The following is a 22,130-nucleotide window of genomic DNA, read 5'->3' as shown; positions in this document are numbered from 1 at the left end:
GGGACTCAAAAGCTCATTCATTTAAACTCTCCATAAAATTTTCGGGTAATAAAGTTCAAAATGTAAATTCTGAACTGGTGAAGGAAACCATCACTGGTAGTGAAATAAGAGGATCAAAAACTGCTCAGCAATTTTATCATCACTTTGCTCATATAGCAAGCATCTCACTAGGCATAGCAACAAGACTGCAAATCAAGAAGCACATTTGAAATGATAAGATATTTTTTAAAGCCATAGAAGTATAATAAAATATGAAAATCAGAAACTATACCACATGAAATATGAAGTTATATCTTCTCTGGAAATCATCCATGATTCTGTCCGAGAAGGTGGACCCTCTGCAGGTCTGTTGGCTTTATCTTCTGAGAATTACCTTCAACTGCCTACAAGTGGGTAGGCATATGAAGGTGTAATGAGAGCCTGAAAGAGATCTCACAATGGCTTAAAAAAAGAAAAAAATAAGCTTCCTCTTTAGTTCTTAGTCAGGCTGAACACCATTAGGGATGATAGACACTTCTGTTAAAAACTCTATAATAGTTAAATATTTTACATGGAGAGGGCCAAGTCCTTTCAGGAAAAGACACTTAATTATCTTCAGACCATACAAACTGACCAAGGGTACAGCTTTTTTTCTGTAACAGAAGCATTTTTATGTTACAGGTACAGCTACAATGCATTGAAGTTCTATGCAGAAGAGTTTCTGAGAAAATTCAGGCAAGGATGTTTCAACCTGCTTAATCAAACTTAGCAAAGACATTTAAAATGATTGATTTCACAGTAGCTGACCTTCAAGCATTGCATGCAGAGAAAGTCTCCAAAGTTATTAAGGGTGTTGAACATCTCATGACAAAGGTAACAGAAAATACAAAGGTAACGGAAATGCACATTCAATATATTCTTCAGGTATGGTTTTAATTTCAGTCATTGCTAAATTGTTACTCAGTCTCATTTATTGTCAGCCAAATGTCAGCTCACGGAATAATCACTAAGATCAGCTTAGCACATCTGTTTGCTAAGCTCACCTAAATAACAGCTGCCTTCAGAAGCAGAGAAGCTAATCAAAATGAAACACTGCTAACAGTGAGCGTAGCCATGGTCCTGTGCCTAACGCTAAAACATGTCTTTTACTTACAACAGGAGAATCAGAGCTGAACTGGTCTAAGTTATCTCATATAGAGAAACTAAGAGAAAGTAGATGCTTCAGAAGAGTATGATAAATAAATGTAAAACAAAGACCTTGTTTGAAACTTGTCTGAAATTTTTTATATAGCATTATTTTTGTTTTTATGGAAAAAATCCCCCCAAACAAAGTCTTTGCAAGCAATTTCAACCCTTGTATGTCTTTGGGAAAAGAAATTGTGTCCAATACTTCATTAGAAGCAGGACAGTATTTCTTCCAGATTCTTTTTTTACTAGTGCAATTTCCTAGATGCCTACACACAGGTTTTTCTCCACAGAATGTTACATTATCCATAAAACTAAAATCCAAAGATCAGATGGTGATGGTAGTTGTCCTCTAAGTTTGCTGTATTTTGCTTGTGTTTTGCTGTATCTACAGAGATTTGTTGAACCTGGAAAGTCTTAAGTTCCCAAGATGAAGAAAAAGCTCTAGTTTATTTAAAAAGAAAAAGAAAAACTTTAAAGGATGAGCATTAATGCTATGGAAGAGTTTGCAAGCCTAAGCCTTGATACTCTGACAAGAGATTAGAGAATTAAATCATGTTTTTAAGTCTATGCTCAATTTATTACCTTGGAGCCCTTTATTTTCAAGTCTAGCCGTGGACTTAGTTCATTATTTCTAATTTGAGTTTGGCAGCACTGATTACCCAGTGATTAAGTTAAACTTGGCATCAAAAGGACTACTTTTAAAATAAATCACATACTTAATGCATATGTAAAGACAGAATAGGGTTTAAGGAAAACAATAATGAACACTTGAGCACTACCTATCAGCCAGATGACTCTTAAAGGCCCTGATTCTTCAGACATTTTCAACGTGCAGTACTTTACCTAGTTTGATTAGTCATGTTGAAAATAATGGGACCTTTTGTGTGCACCGGTGTTGGAAAGACATGCTGCTAAATTGGCAGGAGCTACTATATATCTATTCTTAGTTAAATAGGCTGAAAACCCCAATCCTTCTTTGAATCCTTGACAGTTTTGAATTTTTTTCTCTTTACAGGTAGCACTTTGGATGTCAGCTCAGTTCTCTGCTAACTCAATTGTTTTGGTTGGTTGTCTCTGCTAAACTAAAAACAGCAATTTTCTTTAATCTGCAGCTTTAAAATATATTTCCCATCATTACCTGCTGTACGGCATTCCTCCCTGCAGTATCTGCTCTGTAATTTGCAATGGATTTCTAGCTGCTTTAGAGTGATCTGCAATACCAATTCATTAAAATATTTTGGATGAATCTTCGTGAATATTTGATTTGGTAGTAAGGCTGTAGATTTTTACAAGAAAATTTATCTGGCCTCAATCAATTCCACAGTCATTCTTTATGATATTATTTTAATTCTATCCCTTATGGATAACTAATATCTGCAACAGCTGCATGTCTTCCTTTAGGGACAGTTTTTGAAAAAAAGATACATTTAAGTATCTCAAAGAGGAAAATGCATCAAAACATTCTGGTTTTCTAACTTATAAAAAATCGTGTCATTTTCAAAGACAGTTAGACAAACTGATTCAACTCCTAGTTAGGAATAAAAGGGAGATGTGTTAGGGAATCAAACAAAACTCCTGAGAGAAAGAGGTTCAGCCTGGCTAAATCCAGCTACTTTCCACCATCACTTACCTACCTCTGGAGGAGCCTAACTTCATTATATCCCTCATTATTTAGCATGAAAGCTCTTAGACACTCTAATACCTGTTCCTGGAAGGGGAATACTTATTTCCCACCTGAGGCTTTACTGCCTGGTAGTTCATTGAGTTAGGCAGCATTTAAGTCCTGACAGCAGCCTGGAAAGTTAGTTGTGCTCAAAACCAACGGCTAACTTCTCCTGACCTGCTGGTGCTTGTTTCCCTTTCCCCACATATCTTTATAAGGATATTTGAGGGGATCATGGAAAAGGGAATGGTCTGGGTGCTGGTCTCTCTTCATTTGAGAAATACAGCAAAAATCACAAGACTGTGGGCAACAGGAAGCCATTTCCTTGCTTAGAGGGGAGGGGAGTCTCCTGCCTCCCGCCACTGGGCTTCTGCATTCCCCAAGAAGAGTCTGAACTTTACAGAGGACTGTTGCTGGGTGGAAACAAAACCAAGGATGAAAGTAAGGTTGTTTCCCATGTCATAACCATGAGGCCAGAGACAGACTTTTGCTCAACTGCTTTCCTCTGGCTTTTGCTCCCAGCAGCATGGGGCTCAGCTTTGACATAGGGACAGAGGAAGCCCTAATTTTCAGACCATGGAATGCCATGAATTCAGGTATTCTGAAGGATTCAATCCTCTTTAGACTGGGGGAGCACAGAACCATCACCTAAGTCATCTCATTTTCTGATCAGTTTCGTTAATCATTAGGCTATTACATTAAAGATAATATCACTGCTATCACATAGCTTCGTTAAAGTTACCAGCCTCAGAAGAGCAGGAGTAGACTGCAACATGAGTGACAGATAGCTAGCATCAGCAATCTGAATCATCCCTTAAAGTTGCTTAAATTCCCTACAGGGTCAGAGGGAATCACTTAAATTAAGTATACAGGCTTCAACCAGCATGGATTTTATGTAACTTTTTTAATGGCATGGATTCAGAAACTGGGGGAAGCAAGTTCCCATCTGGCTGTGGAAAAACAGAATTGGCTAAGAAAGAACTGAAATGCCTATCTTGCAATACACATCATGATCAAACTATTTTGTGATTGCGAGAAGTCAAATCAGGTGACTTATCTTGGTGAAAAGATAGTCACATTTTGCTGGGGAGATATTTTTTACATTGTTTTATGTGTAAGAAGCTCCTGAAAAAAAAAAAAGACACAGTGAAAAATCCTTTCTAGATACCCATTGTTCTTTGGGCATCCCTTTATCTTCATTTTCCACATTCTCTTACCTTCTTTTCCATTAAGACAGGGAAGATGAAAGTCTCACAACTCTTGTGGATTGGCTAAACTCTGGCTAGTTGCAATCTAGAAACTCTCTGCTGTTTGCCATGCAGATGGCGGGTATCACTCTGATTAACAGGCAGTTAATCTCATAGATATGTAGCTGAATAGAATGTGAAAAGCTCAGGCAACTGTTTGGACAACACGGGCTATAAATGGATTTCATTAGTACTGCACTAATAACTCAGTGCATTAGCAGAAAGAAAAGCATATAGGAAACACAGGATGGAAGCTTTTATGAGGGTACTTGTTTGTTTTCACTCCAGGGTGATAGAGCACTGGAGTTGATGCCTCAGTTACTGAAGTTGGTGTGCAAGACTAATACAGCAAATAACTGATAAATCCAGACCAATTTTTTAATAATTTATTATGAAATTATATGAATTTATTTTTTAATTCTTCTGCACAGCTATGTAACTTCCATTCACTCCATTTAGGATCAGTGAACAAAATGGATCCTGATTCATGCGTTATTTGCCAAATTCCATTTTTGTATGGAAGTTAGAATGTCATAAAATGTGGGATTAGTGATGAGTCTCAAGACAAATAAAAGAATTTCCTACAATATACTTTTCTCTTAAAAGGCAGGCAGCAGAAAGGAAAGAAAGAAAGAAATTATTTTACAAGAAGCATTTTTCAAACAGCCACAGGGCTAACTGTTGCATGCTCTCACTTTGAGTAGCCCCTTTAACAGAAAAATTATGGACAATGCACAGAGAAACTGACTTACTGGGGGATTCCTCTCATGCTTTTTTTTTTCCTTCTGATTAAAGCTCTTTGCCTATGCAAGGCTTATGGGGAAAAGCAGTGCAGCTGTGGCTGGGTTGTCACTGGGACAATGCTAATTCAGTGAAAGGGAAGGATGTTCTTTACAGTGTGGTGACAGATGCAAGAAGTTTACTTGGGCTTTAGGGTAGAGACAAGCACTTGAAAAGAGGTCTGTTACAGGCTACAAAATCTACTCAGGAAGCCTCCTGGGCTGAAAATGGTCAGAGGCTAAGGGTGCTGGGAGAAGTGTACTGCAAATGCCTGCCCTGTTCTCACTCTTCCCTAGGTAGCTGCTCACAGCCACCAGAATACTGGCTTGGAAGAAGCAATTGGGCTTTTCTTAGTGGACTGAGATTTTAAAGAAAAAATATTTCTGCCTCATAATTAGGCAGAAGACTAGAAAAAATTCTGGGTATCTCTAAGAAATATTTGAAGTCAGTTCATTTAGCTAAAGATGTCAGTTAAACAAATTTTAACTGAAAAACTTACTAGGGAAGTCTTCCTCATCTCTGACTTTACCATTATAATATATGCCTACAGGTCCATAAGTCAGATCCCTCCTAACATATTTTCCCCTGGAAAGTTTCATGTATTCCTTTTGCTTTCTTCACAGAGATTTTAGAAGCTCAGTTAAGATCTTACAGTGTGAAACAGTTAAGCAGTGTACGGTTACATGAGCATTAACAACTAAAACTACACCATTCATTTTATATACAACCTTGTCTATAGTGTATGAACAGTCCAAACTGTAATGCTGTGCGAATGAATATGAATAGTCAGCAGTGAGACTGAGCTGTTACATCACGCCCAGGGAATGATTATTTAGCATGTACAGAATATTTTCATACTCAAAGAGTTTCATGAGCAACCACTCATTCATCTCTGAAAGATGCTTCAAAGCCAAGCAGGTAAATATTACCATATCTGTTTCTAAACATGAAAGACAGAAAGGGTAGGGAAGTTAAGTGACTCACCCAAAGGCAATCAATAAAAGAAAGTCAGTATCAGAGACACAATTATAAGCCGAGCACACCTAATTATACCTAGACTGTGTTTAGAGGAGGAGCCTGAGGCCATGCAAGTCTAAATACTTGTGTCAGCATTGCAAACATGAGGTTGTGGTGACCTTTGGAAAAAAACAGGGAAAGAAATTTTGGATCATATTATCCCTTAGTGCAGCATGCCTTATCAAAATACCTCTGTAACTTCTTTCAGCCATGTTTCCACCATTCCTTGCAGTATGGTGAATGCGCACAGAATTATTCTGAGATCCCTGAGCACCTCTGCCCTATGATTGAGTGGGATATGTTGACAAAATAAAAGCTCCTACTGTCAGCAGTATGGATTAATGAGATCAGTTAATGATGGAGAGCAAGATGGGCTGGACCTGATAGTTTCTATCCTGAAAGCATCAGGTGGGTGTGGATGCCACCTTTAGCTGTCATGATTTGACCATAAGACTCCATTTTCCCATCCCTGCTCATTTTATCCCTGTCACTTCCATCGTGTGGAATCTCTCTCAAAAGTTCAGTCTTTCTTTGACGCTTACTCCTCCCCATCTGCCCCACAGAAAAAAAATCCTTTGTTCATGCCCATATGAAATGTAGCTTTGACTGTTGCCTATTGACTGCTCCCTCATGATGAGGGAATTCATCTCCTTCTCTTAACACTATTATCTCTTATCTCTACTCCTTATTAGCTTCATTGCACAGATTCTTCCTAGGAGTCCTACATTATCCATAGCCCTTCTGCACAGCAACACAGTTCTACCTCATCTCTCACAAACTTTATTAACCAATTTTTCAAACATTTTCTATGCCTTTTATCTCCAGTCACATCCATGCAGTTCATGTTGCCCCTCTCTCCCTTCTACACCTACTCTTCTACAGAGCAGCTAAAAAAAAATTTTTGCTTTCTCCTTTCCATCTCTCATTCCTCCCACCCAAACTCTCTGCACTCCAGCAAAACTCCCATCTTCAGAACTCTTTCCCTGCTCACCAAAAGCTGAATACACCAAGGCTATTACCATAGTTGAGCAACTCAGATGACTGCAACCAGGTGAAGGTTTGGGGTTTTGAAAAAAACTACCCTGTTCTCTTTTGCCTTAACCTCAGCCCATCCTTCTCCACCCACACATGATCAATTCCTTAATGATTTATATCCTTGTTTTTTACATCTATCAAACAACATAAATTAGATTGTAGATGCTATATGGCAGAGCGCTTGCCTTACTTCTGTTCATTTTTCTAGCAGAGTGATTGACTACACAAATAAGAGTTGTACGGTTCTTTATAATTCTGTTCCTTCTAATTTACCATTCAAAGGCAGTAAAGCCTAGAGCATTCAGTGAACTGAGTGAAGGGAGGATCTCCTTGCCTTAGTGGACAAACATCCAGAGCTCAGACATCTCTTTTCTACAGGGAAGAAAGGTAAGAATTGCCAAGTTGTGCCAGCTTACTTACATAAAAACATAAACTTTCAGGTGTTATTTCTTCTGTTTTTTCTGCCCTGTGGCCAGCACATGGCCAACAGTGCACAAATATACAGTCAACCTCTTTAACCATTAGCAAGCCCATTTTAATTGATTCATACCAGGGACTTTGTGGAAAAAAATGATAAGGAAGAAGCAAGCTTAAAGGATTGAATTCCCTAGCCTTCAGAAGCATTCCTGGGTTTTGTTTGGTCTTCCTTTATTGTATTTCTCTTTCTTCCTTAGTTAATGAAGAATAGTGCAGCCTGGAAAGCTGAGCTTATCTCTGCTTTCAATGAAGAAACCTTGTCAGTAGAATTTGTCGATGAGTGAAAAAAGTGAGCCCACAGAGACCCACTGGTGGGATCCTTTTCTGAGATGAATCTTTTCTGTTTGCAGATATTTCCAACAGTTAAAGCAAATCACTGCTGAGAGCCAGTCTGAATGGTTGTAAAACACTTTGCAACCCTGCAGAAATACACAGGAGACAGTATCTCCAGTACTGTAAATGAACGTATCACTCTCAACTTCAAAGGAACTAAGATGTTTCGCACCAGGTGAAGACCCATTCCCGTAGGAATTTCCTGTTGTGCCAGTGTTCAGTTGCTGTCGCATGTCTGGCTTCAGCTGATCTGGATCAAAAAGGCTCCCAGTCCCAGCTGTTTCTCACTGTCTTCTCTGAAAGGTTATCCCCCCTGTTCCCCGCGCTCCCTCTCAGATATGTGTACATAATTGTTCCCTAACCCAGTTCAATCAAAATGAAACAGGTCAGGAAAAAAACCCTACTATTTAAAGTGTGTGAGCTAACCTGGATCGTTTTGACTGAACTGGGTCAGGGAGTGATTATACGTGCAGTTATACCAGCTGAGTGAAAAGGAAGGGGGACAATCTATTTGCTTGGCTTAGTAACAGTCAAAACAAGGCATAGTACTTCAGCTTTATGTGAACAATATTCATAGACTGGCTTTGGATGGTAGAAATTGGCATGTGGTCTAAGAGATGTCTCACTGTGCACAGCCACATTTCTTTTGATGCCATTTCTGCATACCTGAAATGCCCCAGCAAATCCTCCTGAAACCGTAACGGCGTGGGCAAGTGGGCATTTTAGATCTCCCAACATGCTGATGCCTTGGGAAGTTCTGCAACACATGCTAAGTACTGGCAAAACCCTGCAACCAAAATGGTTTAGAACAGTGCTGGGGGAGATTCAGGGCAAAAGCTAACATGTATGTCTTCTTAAATCAGCCCAACTGTTTTATTCTGGCAGATAGAGGCAGCCTCCTTTTATCTACTCTGAAGAGGAGAAAGGATTTGCTATCACCGTGAGCATGCAAATGTTACTGTGTCCTGTCTAACAGATTTAACTGTTCTTCAAGTGAGGACAGTTAATGTAGACATTTGGGTTTAATAGAAAGCACAGTCTTTGTCAACAGCTCATTTTATATAACAAGCTTGTACTCTGCCTGACCTTTTACTGAGCAGAAAGAAAAACCATGGCAGGTCCTGTGTGGCCTTGGATGTGTACCTTTTGGACACACAGAAAACTAGGCCTTTCTAGAGCTGGGGCTAATATTATTTCTCTGAAGCTTATTCCCTTCTTGAAAGAAAAAAATAAAAAGAAACATCTACTGATTTTGTTTGTTTGGTCTGTTACATAGAAACATTCTTCACTACAACTCTTCTTCCTCTGTTCTCCGTTATCCACTACTGACAAGAGTACAGGAAACATTGTCCCAAACAAATCGACATTCTGGGAACCATCTGGGTAATGACAAAACGGGAGCCCAGAGGAGTAATAGTCCTGCTTTGCCTAATTCACCCCGGCGCCCGCTTCTTATCAGACTCAGGGCAGGAAACCATCTTGCCTTGCAGACAACGTCATCTGGATGCAGCACTACCATGCACTTTGAAAAAGGTCCCTGTGTCCTCAGTTCAGTGGTTTCCTGGCCATACAACATTAGTTTAGTCATTTAACTTCTCTGTATCTCCTTTGAAAAACAGTCTGAAGAATACCATGGTCTCAGGTGAATCAGGAGGCTGAACTAGAGGCAACTCTGAGCATTTAGTACAGATGCCCAGAAAATATTAATGAAAATTAAGGGCAGCTGCCAGTTAGTGCTATGTGAAAATCCTGCCTGAGAGCTTTGGTTCACAATCCCTCTCAAATTCAGCACCCCTTCAGAGGTGAGGGTTACCCCCAGCTGATGGCAGTTTACAGGGGTACGCTTGGCCGGGAGCTGTGGAGGGTGAGGAGCAGACACGCTGCGTGCTGTACGGACTCTGCAGTGGGTAGTTAATCTTTCCTGCAGGAAAAGCGTGGACAGCTGGAGGCAGTAACCTCTTTTGCCATTGTAGTTAAATCCATCAGAGACTGTGAATCAGAGCCCTTATTATTTTCCACATGAGTGTTCCCCATTTATGCTCTGATGAAATGACGCATTCAACAGAAAACAAAATGAAGTGCTGAAAGCATTAAACTCTTTAATAACAGGAGACACTGCAAGTTTTTGTCATTAATCTGCCATAATTAGGAGCTGCTGTTAATGCCTTCCAAAATACAGAATATTGAAATGTTATTACTGGAAACGTTATCATGGAATGATACGGTGGGATGCAGAATCTCATCTACACCCTATCTTGTGATCCTGCCTGTGTCATGAATTAATGTAGAAATAACACAAACATAAAATTTAAACAATATGGTTTGAAATTAAAGTTTACCTTCCAGAATTCTGGTGGGTTTTTTTCCTGAGAAAAAACTGTTCAAAATATAGGGGGTGTGTGAAGAGAAGATCACCTGTTTACTCAAAACAAAAAAAGTCTGGTTTTGACTCCAAATTGAGATGAAGTCAAATTTCAAAGTTAATCACAAACTGAAACTTTGGAGTTTCAATTTGTGCTTGAAACCATGGAAGAAAAGTGATAAGAAAATGTGACATATTCCATATTCCATTTCCATATACATGGAAAAAGGAAATGGTTTTCAGGTTACCTGATTTTAGGCCACATAAGCTGGACAGACTTGGCTATCTTTATCATTACATACAATTTTTGTTGAATGTATATTGGCTGAAGCAGCACTACATGTATATGCATGTGTCTGTGTGTATATATATATTTTTATATGCATTATACATATTTACATAAGCATATGTATTTAGACAGGCAAGAACAGCAATATAATAAAGACAATAGGTATTAACTCTTAAATATACATATTTCTATTATGCCTGCAAGAATCACAGCAAAAGATGAGATCTCTCCTTTGCAGAGCAGAGCCTGTTAGATTTAACAGGCAAACGCAAAGCCAATCCTGATTTGCACAGAGATAAAAAAAATAGACAAAGATTTTTAAAAATTCTAGTCTGAAAGAGAATGCCAACCTCCCTCCCCAATATATTTCATGGTTTCCAGAAACAAACCCCCACTTATAAACAAAACTGAAATTTTCAGCTTCCACGTAAGGTATGGAACTGAAAAGCCCAAAAAGCCGATTTTCCCTTCACCAGCATAAGTCATGCTGCTGTCTCCTTTTGGAGCCAGGGTATTCAAACTCCCTGCCGTACCCACAACTTGGCTGAAACAGAAGGAACAGAGGAGAGGTAGGGAGGGCACTGAGGATTCCCTGCTTCCCGCTAAGTCGCCTGTGGGTTCCCAAGTGGAAGGGTCTTTTCAGCTCTCTTTTCTTGCTGGCTAAAGGCAAAAGTGGCGAGAGCCTGCTGGGCTGAGAGCTGTGATTTCAGTTCTGTGAGATGGAAATATTGCTGACTATGCAAAAGGATGAAAAATCCCTGTCGACCCTATGTGCAACCTGCTTTTCAGATGTGTCACAAAAAATGGGATTAGTAAATAGTGTGAGGAGAGAAAGCGAAGTGAACACAATCTCATGGTTATTCTAAACTGTGCACATCTTGATGGTTCCCTTCAAGATGATTTTTTAATGGCAAATTTGATTTTCTTCTTGCAGACAGAGTGGAAGTATCATTAGACATATGTTATCTTCTATTTTACTGCAAGATCTGTTTCATTCTGCAAGAAAATAAGACCACTCACAACTAATTATCATGTAAAATCACATTCAAGCACAGAATGTGGCAGCCACAGTGAAACTCTGGGAGATTGTTATTTATCATTTTTATTTATGAAAGTCTTTGGTATTCTTGGCACTGTACAAAACAGAAAAAGCCAGAAACAGTCTCTTCCCTATGGAACCTACAATCTATGGCTTATACTGTGCAATTTAAGAGTGGCCTGAGCATAGAGCAGTGGAGAACTGCATCATTTCCTGGAGTGGGAGCGTGCCAGCTGCTGCCCTCCTTGTGAAGATAAAGCTTGCACATCTGGCATACTAAGCCAGCTTTGCTCTTTCCTCTGGGTCAGTGACCATCCCCAGGGATCCAATAAAAATGTGGGATAAAACAGACCTTTGAGAGAGAAGCAAGGCCACCTTGAGGCACAGGCTGTGCAGGCAGTTGTCTAGAGCAGCAGACTGCTGGGCTTGCAAAATGGCCAAGATTTTGTCTACTGTGTGCAGGGCAGTCTAGATTTGCTGCTGGTACTGTTGCTGAGGGAGGGGACAAGGTGGGTGAAGCAATAGTTACCGCAATGTGGGAGCAGCTCCAGTGCAAACCCTTTTTCCAAATTTCCCATTCCTGCAGCAGGGCTGGCCTGTCCCTGGCCTCCCATCTTCTGAACAACAAAACTTGGATTTTCCTAAGCTGACTCTGAAAAGAAGACTACTCTGTATACCTGTACAGTTTTTGCAGTGCTGTGTAGAGAGCCCCATGCTAGGGCTGGATAAATGAATATATTTAAATAGTACAGTGCACTGTCTTGCAGAGATATTAGGGAGCTTGGCTCCCAGAAGCATAAATTAATAGTTTTCCACTGGGGCAAGTTTGGATGATACATCATTCTGACATGGCTATAACCCTTGCAGTTTTTGAGCCAGTTCATTTGCAGACGGTTTGGATACGCTACATGCTGCTACACTGCCTGATGTGGATTTATCCTTTGTGATCTCCCTGCCCTCGCAGCCTCAGTAGCTGAGTAATGACCCACCCCAGGCAGGTCCTAAATTTGCTAGAGCAGCTCAGACACTGAATATACTGAGTAAGCAGATGGTGTACCCAACTCAGAGTGGTTTAGATGTCATTTTATGATTAAAAACTGTGTAGTGAGCATAATTCTTGCAACAGGCTACTCCTGGTAGGCATTTATAAAACTGTATCTAAGGGGAAGAGATAATGCATATGGGTGGTCATTAGGCAGGAGTTCAACTATAGGTGGCCTTGGAGAATGTGGGAAGACAAGACTGGGAGACCATGTGGCACTTAGAAGTGGCATCAGACAGTAGAAGAGGAGGCAGTGAGAAAGGATTTGCACACAGAGTGAGAAGTCCACTGAGCCTTCAGAACAGGTTTGAATGTGAGTAGAAAGGCTCAAATAAATTAGTGTAGGAATTTAGATCTTTCAAGAAGGGAAAGAGGAGGAGAGATCTGCCCCTGATGCTGCTACAACTTGTCCACTCTACTCCACCAGAGATCATTCAGTGAGAGGCACCCCGGGTTTGTTTGCTGGGGAGGCAAACAGCAGAAAAGAAACCAAATTAATTTTGTGAATACTACTTTTCCCTAAAAGGTAGAATGTTATGTCATTTTAAACAAATTTTTAGTAGTAATTTCATGGAAGGAGAAGAAGTAGAACTTGGTCTGCATATTCAGTACAGTTACCTTTGTTTCTATTCTTCTGATTGGAGATAGAGAGAAGTAAAGATAGAAAAACAGAGTTCTTCCACACTCCTGCCATCCTTGCTGGCATAGCTCATGTTCCCAGTCACACAATGGGGAAGTGCAGCAGCCCCATGCGTGTGCTCATGGCCTCCTCTTCTGCTCAACTGTCCGGAGTAAGCCACCAGCCTTACGCGTGACTCCCCCTCCCCTGTGGCACAGGGGAAAATGTGAACAAAGAAGGACAAGTCACCAGTTAATCAGTTTGAAAGGAAGATATCATCTGTTACCAGTGTTTTAACTGCTGTGTACTGGCTGCACGGGTAACTGGTCATTTCTTCCCGATAGCAACAGAGTGCATGGGAGAACACTGACTTTCGTCACATCTTTCAGTCCTGCAGATGCAGCTATATAACCCATGGTACATCTTGCACAGAATAAGTTGTTCACCAGTTATCTAGCTCTTGTTTTCCACAGAAGCCCGAATTTATCCTTATTAAAATAAAACCCCCACTATTCTTTCAGGAGCTGTCTAAGGGGGAAACTGGATAAGCAGTAACAGTTCACACGACACATATGTATAAGCACTGATGTGTATTTTGGTTCTTTTGCCATATCTTCATGAAATTTTCCTTACTTTATAGGAAGTCATGGTCAATACAAACAATAAAGTCCAATGTTTCACTCCCTGTGAGGACATGCCAACTTACTAAACATAAAAAGGCCCCTATGGCAGTGAGATGTTTTGTCTCAGTTCCTAGATTCTCCAAATAGGAGCAACGACTCAGACTATCTAAGTTGAGGCCTCCAGGAGCTTGGCTTTTTCTGAAAGTTGGGGCTCATGTAGTTGTCCCTAAAATTCACATAGCCTGAATCTCTTAAGTACTTTAAAAAATGTTCTTATTCTTTCTTTTCTCTGCTTTCAGAATGTTTTGAGAGGACGTCCTCTCATATAGGTGTCCCTCAGGATCCTCTCCACACTGAGCACACCTAAAATACAGTGTTCAAACAAATGCATAGCTAGTATCACTGAAGATGCCTGGGGCTGCCCTATATAGAATATCCCATTGGTCAGGCACTCATCCACAGATGTTCTATATTTCTCTTGCCTTGAGAGCATTCAAACCTACAGAGCCCAGCTCCCAAGAAAATAGTCATCAGGCTATTATCACCTTCCATCCTTTTTAGTTTAAGCTGGAGTCACAAAGAAGAAAAAAATATAAATTTCAGCATGACAGAGGAAGGGGGGTCAGATTCTGCAGCAGTTTGCTTCACATAATGAAATTCAATAAATCAGAGAAATAAGCAAGATTTTTAAGGAATTTTGATGTTGAAAATTCATTAGTATATGTAAAAATCATGCTACCATTAATTATACAACTGTCTCAGAGATGCTGCTTTAGAGCAGCAGAGATGCTGGTAACTTTCATGCATTTTTTTCTCTTTCATAATATACATACTACAGAAATTCACTACTGAAATTATTATTAAATCATACGCTGATGAATGAGCACAAAACTATTAATGGCACATAATTTGTGGAGCACATGTCCACTGGAGTATCTAGCAATCCATGCAAAACTTATAGTATACCCTATGCGCTTTGATTTTCTCTGTTAGATGATTGAAAAATATTAATTAAGAGATTTCTCTAATGAGCTGTGTTCAAGCATAAAATAGGCCACTCCTTTTATAATTTAAGTGTGGTTTTTGGAATATAAAGATCCTCCAATTCCCTGTAGGAACTGACTTCAAATAGGGATTTTGTCTTAACACAGATTTCAGGATCTTTGAAGGGTCTTTGAAGTTTATAATTGGGTCCAAGCTGAAATGTGATGGCATTCACTCAAATACGGGAGTTTACTCTGCTCATGGCTGGTGGAAAAGATACACTTTATTTTTTGAGATATATCCCCAAAATGCTTTGGATACACACTTAGGCAGAAAGTTGGGAGAATATTCACATTACGAAATCAGTACAGCACCCCCTGAGCCTCTGGTCAGTTAATCCTGGATCCCATTCACACAATTACATCAGGCTTACTCTCTTTGTTTTCCATTAAGTTATTATAAAGAGGGCTTTTTGTGCTTTTATTTATTCTGCTTTCATTTGCAAGGCACTGAGAATGCTTAAGCAGAGCAATAGGCAGTTTTTAAGAATATACATAAAGGCCACATTTTATGAAAAACAAAATATTATTTTCTCATCTACACAGGTGGAAAGCACAGAGTGAAACAGCCCTCTGAAATACCAAACTGTATTGGTGTTATGCCTTTCTGAAGTCTGTTAAAAGTAGGAGCCTTTGCAACATGTCCTGACAGTGAAACAGACCTGAACTTCTGGCCTCCTTGGGGAGGTAAGCCTAGCTGAGGACATTGCTTGTCAGAAGTTGCATTTCCAAGCTGGATGAGCTCACTGTGATTTGCTGTCCCTTTCAGGGCTGAACAGAGTGACAGACCAGGAGCATTCTGCTTCAATGAAGTTAAATAGCTAGTTATGTGATGAAGTGAGGGGACTGAAGCTCCTTTCCTTTGCTATTTCCTCTATAGTCATGAACGAATCATAGCTGATGTTAAATTGAAAACTCACTTTAGGTTCAAGCTCCACCACAGCTGTCCAGCTGGACTCCAAGCTGAGTTGCTGCACTCACCACTGCTTTGGCTTTCTCAAGTTGAGACAAAGGAGCCTTCACATGTTGGCAAATCAAAAAAACCCTACAGAGACAGAGAATATACCTTGGCACACAGGTTTGGCAGAAGTGACACTGGGTGATGGTGCATTATAAGCAAAGAAACCCCCCACGTTGTAACCTGCTGTGTCTTTCAATGGCTCCAAGGATGAACGCAGAACAAGGGTCCCATCAGAAATAGACTCTAACTTTGGAATGAGTAGAAGGTAGATCCATTGTCCACTGCAGATACTGAGCCATTTAATACAGCTAAAGAGAGCCTGGTTTCAGACTAATGACTGCTCTGGAGGGACAAGCATGTAAGGGCTCTGCTCCCACAGGATTGCTCTAACCATTAGGTTATAATTACATTTCCTCATGCCTCTTCTTCTTTTGGCTCTGTGACCACTGGCCTCCTGGTGCACATTCACATGCTCCTGAAATATGGGACGTATGAGTTCAAACCTCTCTTCAGCTCAGAAGCCAGAGTGAGATTTCTTTCCTCCTAGGCAAGTACCTTAGATGGTAGGCTTTATGGGAAAGGAGAAAACTGCTGCCACCAAATTCAAGTCAGCCATGATCTTAGATAGCCATCCAAATGGCATATGAGAAAGAAAAAAACCCACATTTTTGTAATATATGCAAGATATTAAGATGATTGAAGTCTAGTATCAAGCTCGGCAACTTTCTTTCTTCTTTTTCTCAGCCAAAAGACTCTGGGGACACTCCTGAGACTGAGTATGAAAGTACTGTCACATCATAATTTAATCACTTCTTCCTTTTCCTTTCCTGGAAAGTCATCTTGGATGGTGTCTTCTGTGCTGAATGGTACACAATCAAAATCCCATTAGTTATACTGGCAAAACCAAATTCATTAAACGTCCCAACCAAATTTAGGCAATTGTTCTTCAATGTCATCGGTGCGGTCAGAATACTTTTTCAATTAATTTTCAGTGAGGAAAAATTCCGGGGCTGTAAGTGAGCAGCAATTTCTGCTCCTGTAAGTCACACTTCCTTTTTCATTGCCCCAGTTTTATTGCAAAGGTTCAAAGACATAGTTTTCAATTCCTGTAAACTGGCAGTCTGTTCCCTGAGACATATGAACAAGTCAGGTAATTAGGCTAATCTTGACAGCCACAAATCACCTGTGCCTTCAAACCTGAAATCAGTATGAAAGCTTGTTTCTCAGACCAGAATTCAAAGAGACAAACCAGCCATTTTCAATGCAATATCCAGCTCATTTCCTTTTGAAGACACATTTGATGACTGCCTTCTATTTTTCTCACACCACTGAAAACAAGCATGAATTCACTGCCCATACCTTAATAAACCTGACAGCTTTACAGACTGACTAATCCACAGCCATTTCCAAGATAACCAGCAATTTTTAAGATGTAGTTTGCTGCAATAAATACCAGAGTGACTGAATTTCTGCTTGTTCTTTAATTCTCATCACTCAGCCAGGGCTTTCCAGTTGCTGCTCGCAGTCCTGTGTGGGTTACTAACATCCACCATTCATTGTGAGAAATTCACTGTGCGTTCAGTACTTCTTTAGCCATAGTTCATTCTGGCACAGCTTTATGCTTTGAGAATACTCCATGAATAATCCACTCAGATCCAAGTCTCCCTATGTAAGGGGATGGAAAATGCTTGTGAAATGGTTCTTCTAATTGAACAGACCTAAACATTTCATGAGCTTTTCCAGTGCTTGAGAAACCATGCTGCAAATAATTTTCTACAAATACCTGTCTGATAAAGAAACAAGGGTATTTGGCAGCATTATCACTTAAGCCATATATATAAAGTGCTAGATGAAGTGAATAAACTATGCAGTGTGACTGGCCAAACATGCCGCAAAAGACACAGTAGCCTCCCTTTTCTCCCTGTGCTCCTCTCTGCAGAAAACCTGTGTTTGAGGGCCCTTCTAAGTTGCTATACCTATGATCAAGAGAGATGTGAACTGAAGTCACTACTAATCAGCCAATGTCAGTTTATATGCTCAATGGAAAGAAGCACATGCAATGACAAGCTTAGAAGGACTTCAGTCTCTAGTTGTACAGATTTTATGTATATGACATTGAACCAATAGCTTGGGGCTAATACATGAGGAGCAGTGAAACAAACTTCTCCCAGTTCTTTGGGAGATACTTTTAATACCATACTGAATTGCTAAGACGACATGCCTCCACATCGCCTGAACATGGCTTATATTCTGTTTCTGCATGAAGCATGAGAATCTCATCCATTCTGTGAGGCTTTCAATTCTGTATAATCTCAGTCTGGGCAATGCTTCAATGTCTATGGCACTTTTACACATTTGTTCATTCTCCTCACCACCTAAAGGCAGCTCGCAAGACAAGTGGTATGGGGTTGCACCTCCTAATGAATTGGCAGTGTTTATTGCTTACTACAGGAAGTGTACTTAGTTGTGCCTAAAAGCTCTCCAAGTTCTTCTGCTCAAGCCTACCACTTGTCTGACCAGACCTTCACTGTGTTTCTACATGTTCTCTTTTGAAGATGACTACTTATCTGCAACTAAGGATCACAGTCACATTCACAAATGTAAGCCATCTCTTAAGCATCTAAATCAGGGGCAAGAGAAGGTTTCTAAAGGTATGTGAAAGCCAGTGTTGAACAAGGGCATGGGAACTTCTCCCTAGTCTTGTGTAGGTGTGAAGATCTGTTAAAGATGGTCTAGTTGGCAAAGAACTGCCTGTGACAAATTCAGCAAGAGCAGGGGTTGGCAGAGAGAGTCTGAATGGGGGAATGAGGAGGTTTGAAGTAACAGAAGGGATATTCTGACCCAGACATGGGATGGGTGTGAGGGTTTGCATCTGTGTAAGGCAGTCCTAGAGGCAGGATTAGAGTCCTTGGGAAAATACACAAAATTTCTTTTGGGCATCAGGCAACTTCAACCCTTGCAGGCACTTTGTCTCTCACCACCTGTGGAGCAGTTACTGCAGTGATGGGCAAACTGCGTAAGGGCTCTAGAGAGGCTCCAGCTGCAGTCAGCCACACACTCAGCACAGGGAGACTGGACAGGATTCATTATGTCCCCCTTGCTGTTAGGTAATAAAGGCTTCTGTTGAGCTGGTAGTGTATGTACTGCAGCTATGTGTTGTGTGGATGCTCTGTGATCTGAAATGACCTGGAAAATGCATTTTGCTTTTCAGATATGTTCTGGCATGCTCCAAAGCACACACAAACAATCTCTTGCAAACTGAAAGGCTTTTTGGCATACCACTTCAAACAAGCTTATCAAAGAAATACCTGTGGTAGATAAGTCTCTGGGCAAAAAACCCACAGCACAGAGAATTAAAGTAATGACCATCCTCTGCATTCCCATGTAGTTTACCACCTTGGAACTCATAGTGTTTTAGGAACTCTAAGTCATAACACTCTAGCAAGCCAGAGAAGTAGTATTCTCCACTTTGGTAGATGAAGAAGCTGAAGCTCAGACTGGCCAGATGACTCAGCAGTGTAGCCAGGAGTATAAAACACCCCTGGAGTAGCTGAGATGAGATTTACAAAGCAAGCCTATACAAAGAGCTTCATATGTATATATAACATAAATCTCCTGCCAGTCACTTTCACCTGAAGAACATTTCTCCTTTTGCCCTTTTTATTGCTATCATTCATCCTGTACTTTCTCTAAATCCACATAAATTGTACTAATTATTTAGTCCAGTCATTTGCCATTTTTGTCACACATAATATTTTGTACCTGAAGAATCTCGAATTCACAACTGAATCTCATTGTAGGTGGTCTTCCAGAGGGCATCCACTGACTTTCTTAAGTCATAGCTCATAAATTCTTCTACTCTTCTATTGCATAGAAGCCAAGTACACTGGAAAAAACATTTTCAGTTAGCTTTCTGTTTCTTTCACATTCTTTGTAGGATTCTCCCTGAATAGTCTACCAGTCCAACTGTTTTCAAAGAAATGTTATGCAATAAATCTATTTCATTTACAGCTTCCTGAACACCTTTATGGCAAAGCAGAATATAAAATCTGTACCTTGATTCATGAAAATTTCCCATGGCAGTTCAGCTCTGAAGAACCTTTCTTTAAAGGCTGGCACAATATGTTAAATGTCCAAAGAGTTCAGTGCTGTTGCCTTTGGATACCACATAACATGGTACCAAAATACGAGAAAGATATAGAACCAGAAATGCTGCACAGAAATGCACTAATTAGATCATTGCTTATTCAAGGGAAGAGATCTTTCATCTCCAGGAACTCAGGCAATTAGGTGAGGTCCCTCACAGTACACCACAGGGGCAGTCAGCTGATACTAATGAGTTTTGTGCTGTAGTTGAGTAAACAACTGGTCATCACGGTCTCATTAAGGCTCTTCCATGTCTATGTTTTCTTCCCAGATGCTGGGCTCTGTGGTCTGGTAACATGTAAAGGCCTTGTCATTACTTTGTGCCTGCACATATCGCTTCTGCTTGTTCCTTCTACCCTGTGCCCACGCTGTTTTGTCTGCAGTGTGGGACTGGTGCTGACCCTGCCCATTCAGCCCTCATCCCATCCACATCATTCTTTCCACGTCCTAGCACAGCTTTCACTGAATGCACAAACCTGCTTATAGACATGCCTCTTTCTTGAGCTTATTTTACCAGCAATGAAACTTCCAGTTACAGAGAATAGCTCTTTCAGTTCTAGTCAGCTATGGTGCTAGTCAGCATAACAGTCATCACAACAGGATGAGTTTTAGGCTATTTTGTAATGATCATTTACAACAAAGTAGCAAATTTTTAAGTTACACTGACAGCACTTTTACTTCAAGCTGTTCAAATACTTCAACATAGCTAATTTTCATTATACCTCTTGAGCCTGTTGATTTTTTTAATGTATCAATTAATATTTAGTGAGTTTTTTGCAAAATAAAAGTATCTGCACACAAGAAATAACTAAAGTCTGAATGTAAATCAGTTTAGCCATTTGAATTCATAGACAGTAGAGACTGGCTTTAAAAGCAGATACACAAAGTAATTTGTGGACTCTGGGCCAGACTGTGCTCTCCAGTATATCCACTGTAACTTTATACTAGACTAAAAGACAACAGACGTGTGATGTGAGAAGTTGTAAGAGGCCAGAACCTGAACAGCAGAGCTGGTCAGAGAAATTTGGGTAGAACTAGAGACTGATGGAATCAGCCATTCTGCTGAAATCTAAGACCTCATCAAATCGGATCAATATCACTTGTATTTTATTTCCAAAGAAAACTAGACTACATCAATACACTGCTTTACGTACTTTAATTTCTTATTTAGAATATTTCAACATAGCTTCTTTTACATAAACAGAAATAAAAATACCTGCAATGAAATCAAAGATGGAATTCAGTCACTTAAACAGAGGTATCTTTTGCCATTTGAGATGCACTGGCTGACAGCTGCTGCTCCAGAAAGGAGAAGGTCTCCCATAGGTCCTGTGCACAATTAATATAACACAAGTAGATATATATAGATGTAGTTACAAATATATGCATTAGATGTTTGTGTTTAGGAAACTAAATCCCAGCACCAGTGATTGTCAATAACTGGGTTTAATGCCTGGATACATTTCAGCATTCAAGGTTAACATCTTTAAATTTCTCCTGCAATTAAAGATAAATATGAATTTGCTTGGTTTATGGTCCTTGAACTTACCCCATAACATCTGCCTTAAAATGCATTTGCTACACCTTTTGTATATACTGCTCACTCTGATGCTTTTGAGCTATAGTGTATAATACTCCATTGTTTCTAATCAAGAACAAATTATTTTCATAAACAGGTATCTATAATATCTGTCTATGTAGACTTTATTTGGGACTGCTTACCTTAAAATAAATTTCCAAATTAAGACACTTATTCCAGGAGGAGAGTGTTTTGGAAGTAGATAATGCCAGGAAAATGTGCTCTCATTCCGAATAAGATCTGTGCTTGGAATTATACTGAATTCAGTAGTCCTGAATATATATACATATATATATGTATGTGTATCTCATCTTAATCCAGGATAATTTTGAGATGCATGCAAAGCCTTGGTTATTTGCACTTAGTTATATGAAACAAGCTTTTTCTTGTCATATGCTTTTCTTTCCCAACCTTTTCTTTCTGGAAGTAACCTAACCCTTTTCAAACAGAAGCCTGCCAGACCACAGGCTTTTTTGTCACCGAGAGAACCCTGGGGTATCACTGAACAGGCACAAAGAACATAACAATGCCCAAGAAGTAAAGTATGTTTTATATAAGCATATTTAAGCAGCAGAACCTGTCTCATCTCTCAGCTTGAACAAATTTCACAATAAGCGCAGGAAAACTTGAAAGGGTGGGAAAAGAAAACTCTGCCTGTTTTAATGCCCTCTGAAATGGTAATTTGCTACAAAATTAACATTAAGGTGA

Source organism: Ciconia boyciana, chromosome 1 (genome assembly GCF_034638445.1).
Source record: "Ciconia boyciana chromosome 1, ASM3463844v1, whole genome shotgun sequence".
Classification (NCBI taxonomy): Eukaryota; Metazoa; Chordata; class Aves; order Ciconiiformes; family Ciconiidae; genus Ciconia; species Ciconia boyciana.
The sequence above is the reverse complement of the archived record's forward strand: the minus strand, read 5'-3'. Positions refer to the sequence as shown.